At 38.9% G+C, this 6,135-nt stretch overlaps 2 long non-coding RNA genes across 2 annotated transcripts; one reads left to right on the plus strand and one right to left on the minus strand.

The window, feature by feature from the left end:
* Positions 1 to 1,314: 1,314 nt before the first annotated feature.
* LOC138021584 (uncharacterized) lies at positions 1,315 to 3,893 on the plus strand. Its single transcript, XR_011126403.1, has 2 exons — positions 1,315 to 1,458; positions 3,059 to 3,893. It is a non-coding gene; the product is annotated as an uncharacterized lncRNA (long non-coding RNA).
* Positions 3,583 to 5,014, minus strand: LOC138021585 (uncharacterized). Its single transcript, XR_011126404.1, has 2 exons — positions 4,333 to 5,014; positions 3,583 to 4,262 (listed from the first exon to the last, which is right to left on the minus strand). It is a non-coding gene; the product is annotated as an uncharacterized lncRNA (long non-coding RNA).
* Between the last annotated feature and the right edge of the window lie 1,121 nt (positions 5,015 to 6,135).

Here is a 6,135-nt window from a genome sequence, read left to right on the forward strand (position 1 = left end):
GCTTCGAGCCAAATTGTATCAACAATCTCCCCTGGCCGGCTTTACCGGTACAAATAAGTTGACACACATCCGATGTAGGAATTAACCCGCACAGAACAAACAATCGATGTTTTCTTTTAGCTTACAGCGCATTTCGTCTCTCATTGTTTATTCATCTTAGATCTTGGGATCGGCTCACTGCAGCCAGCTTTATATGGAAGTGACCTTGCATTTTCGGGTCGAAACACGTTCTTTCCGCAGACTTTTGGGAAGAACTAGTAATATAAAGTTTTCTGCCCTAAAATCGGGCCGGGATTTTTCCTAACAACAGAAAACTTTCGAATACAAATTTCAATCTTTGCCCTTGAACTGTTATTTCCACAAGATGAAACGGACTCAACAAATTCGGTGTGAGAATTCTATTTTGGTGAGTGACAAATGGCAACACATGATATGACTTGCCCATTTGATGAAAGGTACCGAAAAAGGACAATACAGAGAAAATCACACTTTTAAATTGTCTGAAATCGGAAACGTGATTACGAAACATTAACCACTTTTGCTACACATTAACTGAAGACGATTAATTAATTTTCAGTGGAAGTATTTTTTTTAATTTGAAAACTTCCAAGATTTTCATGTGTTCGAAGTTCTTTCAAACTAACTTGCTTCGGGAAATATCGTTAATAAAAAGCTTAAAAATTAATAAAAAAAAGCAAATTTATTTTATTTTGTTTTGTTTTGTCGCCTCGGCTGGTCAAACACTTTCAAATGGACCGGGTATCGGATTCCAGAGGGATTGAAAAAGAATAATTTTCTCCTTTACTTTATTTTACTTAGTGAATGAGCTATCTCAGCTAAAACAATCGAGATCTGTAAAAACTAAGTTACTGAACAAAGTAATTATTTAGCATAGCCGGTAAAGCCCTTTCTTTATAAGTTATTTACGAGCGGAAACTCGATTTTTTCTTCACATGTGGAAATTGGTTGTGACCCCCTTGTAAACCTTCAACCCGTCAAAAAACAGTTTCACTGCTTCCGAGAAATGCTATGATTTACGCGTTTAGTTGCTAACGATCTACGGCGACCACTGCGTGACAACCGGAGCCTGCAACTAACTGAAGGCGAACTCCATTTCCGGTGCTCACGGTAGAGCCGGTTCAGGCTCATAGCGAGAATCGACATTGCATGGAACTATGTGAACAGATTAACTGCTCACAACTGACACAAGACTGAACAATTTCGACGCTGAAGTTTGAAACAACTGCCGACTGGATCCTGTTCAAACACAACAAATTGCCATAAAATGCATGCGCCTATTTTTCACAGGTAATGTTCCAATTTAAAAAAAAAAACCACCCATTTTGATTTTATCCGCATCAGAAGAATTAAGCTCCCAAGCTTTTCACCCGGCATCCTGCTGCTACCCGGATGAAATAGCACTAGCAAGCCACTATTTCCCTCAGCAGTCGTGGGCAGGTAAATTCGACTCATTTAGATCGTCTCGTTTACGGGTTGATGACAGCCAATTTTAACTTGCCTCCAACATGAGTCAAGTTTTTCTCTTTAGCGTGGAGGGAGGAGATGAAGACTCTCGTTTTGTTTGTGCCAGTCTGCCATTCTGTGGTCTTGATTGTTGTTAATCTACCCAAGTTAGTAATCAGGAATCGCATAATCACAAAACATTGTCAACTTGCATTTTTCTATTGTTTTCAATAAAATCAATTACTCGCCCTTTTACGGTAACATCGGGCCGATTAAACGGAAATAAACTAAATGCAGCGAACTTGTGAGATCCCTGTGATGCCCATCCAATGAATTTCGGGAAAAAATACGCTTTTTGTTAAATAGAGCAAACTTAATAATTACGTTGAATTTTTCTTTCATTCTGTTTTATCGATAGCTCAGTTAAAGAAATAAACGTGATTCTTCCCTGGGACGTGTGAACTTGGTTCGAAAACCGACTCTTAAAATCTCTCAGGCTTACCGTTCACCTGCGGTCACGGGATGTGATTTTACTGTTAGGTAGTAGAGAGGGTAGTTGACTTTGATTTTAAAGCTTGAGTTACGTGGTCAGAAATAAATCTTGCCTAAACTTAAGATTGTAATTGAAAAAATAACACAAATGGCATTTTATGTATTCATGATTGCGTCAATGGACATGGTTGACAAAGCAGTCTTTTCCTGAAAGGAATTCCGTCACCCTTTCTGGTAAGAACGTCACAAGTGTTTTAAGAAGTAAGCGTACTTTTTAGGGATTTTTCAGAGAATGCAACGATAACTTGAGCGCTGACGACCACCGATGTTCACATATTTACGTCATTATTGTAGATTAAAACAATTAAGGAACAGTCTGATGTGCCAATGACCAAACGGACTTTTTTGTAAAAATTCAAGAGTCATTTATAACGCCAAAAAATAAGTGTACTCTTAATCAAATGCTTTTCACAAGAACTAAATGTGTAAGTGTCTGAAAATGCGTAACAGAAGCGCACCTTAAAACACATAACCTGGTGGAAAATTGAACTCACTATCTTCAGGTTACTGCGAATCGAAGTAACATTAGCCACTATCAAAAATACCATGATACTCTTTGTTCGTCCCTCCAAAATTTTGCGTAAGCATTGTTTCCAGTTTCTCTTGAGGCTATAAAAAGTCCCAAGAGAAAATAAAAACAATGCTTATGCAAGATTTTGGAGGAGCAAGCAAAGAGTATTATGTTACTTTTGATATTGACCAATTCCCTTACGTATCTTTAATTGAAAGATGGTTATACTTGTGTTTCGATGTTATTAGTTCTGCTCACATCTCCAGTGGGGCCACAGATGCATAATATTGTTAGCTTAACGCGACAGATGGATTTTTTTCGCTGATTCGTTTCCCATGGACAATCGAGCTAAATCTCTCAGTCGGAAGCGGCTTTACTGATACGAGAGCCCCCATCTTCGACTGGCGACCTCTAAATTAAGTAGAATCTTCTACGCTTTCACGGTTTCCGGTTGTAAGGCGCTTCTTTTTCTCCCCCTTAAAGAGTAGTTTTGCATCCTTTCAATATTAACACTGTCATTTTTTTCGCCAGACTGTTTGTGGAGGCATAAAAACAGGAAAATGCAGGATCGAACACGTTCCGCCGATGCCAAGTTGTGGCTGGTAGAAAATTGACAAATTGGAAAGAAAAACAAAGCTGATCAATTAACCCTAGAACAATCAAAGCTATTAATAACTCTCCAAAATTGTGTAATTTGTGACCTTTTTATCCTTCAGTGGGTGATAAGTACATATTCTCTCACGTGAACTGAGTGTAAAGGTGTAAATATAAGCCAATTTATTTGGTGCGATCTCGTGGTCTATCTTATTTTCCTTCCTTATGTCATGTCATCCTCAATGTTAGTTACATTTGCTACAAGATTGTAGCTCCGCTCGGATCCCGAGTCCTCACCCCTGTCTCCCTGCCCTAATGTGGACTGAGGGGGAAGTAGTGTGGGCTGCATGTGCCGCCGAGTTCATTTACCATTTGTGTTGACATGGTGAAATTCCCCGGCAACTTTGTATAGACGAGTTAAAATTAAAACGTTTTACGGAGCAGAGGGAAGGCGAATATCGTTACAAAAATGTGTTTAATCGCAAGAAAGGCGGATTGGCTGGCTAGCTATAGATGTCCCCGTTTATCGTAGCCTGCGAGCAGGGGCTGGGAGAAAGAGAACCTCCTCGCAGGCTACGTTACCGCTAACTTCAAGCACCTGCCAGTCACATGACTAGCGCTTGTGGCTTTTATGCAAGCTAGGGCCTGGAAAATAATCTTGTAAGAATAAAAATCAGCCATAAAAAAACTTTTGCAACGTTTCGAAGACTCCATGTCGTCATTATCAAGCTAATAAAAAACTGAGCTAGTGAAATATATATATACATAAGATAAGTGTGAAAATATTTCAAAAATTAAGGTTTAAGCTAGAAGTACAAAAATAGTCTATCGTCGTGCTAAAAATTGAAACTAAAACTATTTCATTATTTTTTTCTTAGCTTAATAATGAAGACATGGAGTCTTCGAAACGTTGCAAAAGTTTTTATCGCTGATATTTATTATTAAATGTTTTACTAAACCTTGTGTCATTAAAAATGCTGTTAATGGACACAATTATTTAGAAATAATAGAAGAAATAATTTTATGTTTGCCCCGATTAAAAACTCCACTTCGACCCACTGATGTGTTTCATGGTAACTCGGCAAGGTGACTCCACCACGCAATTTTTGTCCTGCTTCACTCTGTTATGCCGGGCTCCCTCCTGCGACACAAATGCGAAGTCAAGTCAAGGTGACATTGCAAGGGCGGCAAATCAGTGGAAGATAAGTTACCTAGCCGGGCGCACTTGACGTGAAACTCTTCTTCCAAAGATGGCGGCAAACTCCAACAGTGGTGGCATGGAACAAGTGCATTACCTCTCTCTCATCCAGTTCTTGCATCGACATCCAATGTTTTAGGAATACCGGCGGTAATGCCGGGCCAATCGTTAATTTCCATGCTCGCGTGCCAATGTCAGGGAAACTGTCCCACCTCAATACGAAATCCGAGTTAAACTACTGTTCGACGAATGTCACGTTTTAAATAAAATACAAGTAATCTGGTCTTTGAGCATTTAAGGCTGATGACATTGTCATTATCAGGTCTCATTTCTTTTCCACCAAGTCGCGCTCCGTTTCCAAGAGAAACTAAGAATGATGTTATTTGACCGGGAATAGAAAAATCATGTGAGTGTACCATAAGGCGTTTGCCCAAATCACGTGATCACCGACAATATGTTTTTTTTCCCTGCTCAGATCTCCGAAACCAAAAAAAAACAGAGAGCAAATCCTGAACTTTGAATGCAGTCAATCCGTGACGTACAAGGGCTTTGAAGTTTCTAAAACATGTATTGAGTAAAAACGGCGATGCGCAGCAAAGTCTACATATCCGGTAACTCACCAATAACAAGTGATTAAGTGGTCTAGAAAAGCAAGGAAATTGTTTTCGTTTTCGAAGATGTTTCTGGACCGAAATTGATAAAAATGGCATTCGATTCAATGGTTGTTAAACAAAGTATTATTTTACATAAACAAAATCACATGAACTCATCGCTTGAAAAATAAGGGAGAAAAAAAGTAACCTGTTAATCCTCAATTGAATTCGTGACATGTACCGTCTTCTGGAAATATCCAGTATAGGGTGTATCATGACTGATTCACGTCTGAGGAAATTGCTAAAAGGTTTTTAAGTAGTTGAAAAAATATCCTCCATTCAAAACGTTTTCAGGGGATTGACGATACATGTATTTATTTATATTAAAAGGGCACACGAAATGCCTTTGCCGATGTAACGAAATAACTGAATCAGCGCAGACAAATCCGAATGATGACGGAAACTTATCATTAACCTCGGATTATCTGACGATATGTGACAGGAAATATAGGTTTGGACTGTGATGAAAAGAAAACAATAAGCAGCGGATTAAGCTGGGTGGCCCACATTGCAAGTCTCTGCGAACATCCAGTTGTGTTACAAATTAAAAATATCGATGTTTATCATCAGTTTGGAGGCTTCTTGTTGCGCCGGAACTTCAAGTGAATTGTGTGAAGTCGAAATCCTTTTTGAACTCAGCAAGGGTTCTACGAAAATTTCAAAACTTATCTTTGGATTTCCGGATTTTGCTCTTTTTTAACAGGACATTTCAAACAAAGCCTTATGGTTTTCAAATGGGAAGAGGACGATAGCTTTGCTTGTGGATTGATCGCTGATAGAGCGGTTTTAAATTTAGTGTCGTAACACAAATACCAAAGTAATTACTTCACCCAATCACAGCGGGTGCAAAGAGCGCAATGAACCAATCCAAATTCGTAGCAATTCCATGCAACTTGATCAAAGCGTGGAAAAGATCGCGCATGCAAGTAGCGATTGGTTTTGATTTTCCTACTTATTGGTTGATAGAGCGGTTTTCAATAGGCCATTTCCGAGTTGATGTCTGCCTCCTCTTCAAAGCGAATCTAAGTTCGAAGTTTTTCTTCTGAAAATTGGTTTTCATTCATATGTAAAGTAAAATTTATTACCATCCCAAAAACTTTGCACAAAAACTCGCTTTGAAGAGGAGGCAGACATCAACTCGAAAATGGTCTATTGAGTGTCGA

Source organism: Montipora capricornis, chromosome 10, assembly GCF_036669925.1.
Source record: "Montipora capricornis isolate CH-2021 chromosome 10, ASM3666992v2, whole genome shotgun sequence".
NCBI lineage: Eukaryota > Metazoa > Cnidaria > Anthozoa > Scleractinia > Acroporidae > Montipora > Montipora capricornis.